Consider the following 274-nt stretch of genomic DNA (forward strand, 5'->3'; position numbering starts at 1 on the left):
ATTATGACCAGAGTAAAGCTGAACTGACATCTTCTTGCAAATGATTGTTAAATATTTTTTGGATTTTTACATTCGTTCTAATTTACTCGCAGTTCTTCCTCTGCTTAGAATAAACAGTCATCTTAGTTAGGATATGATGAGAAAAGAAATAGATGGATGTTACGCCTTTAAGAGTTAAGAAACTTGAAACCTTGTTTGCGCAACAATCAGTGCAGCTCAGAGCCGCCAAAGTGTCTAGACTAGCACATGATGGTAGTCAGCCAATGGCTCCATC

Source organism: Carassius gibelio, chromosome A18 (genome assembly GCF_023724105.1).
Source record: "Carassius gibelio isolate Cgi1373 ecotype wild population from Czech Republic chromosome A18, carGib1.2-hapl.c, whole genome shotgun sequence".
Lineage (NCBI taxonomy): Eukaryota > Metazoa > Chordata > Actinopteri > Cypriniformes > Cyprinidae > Carassius > Carassius gibelio.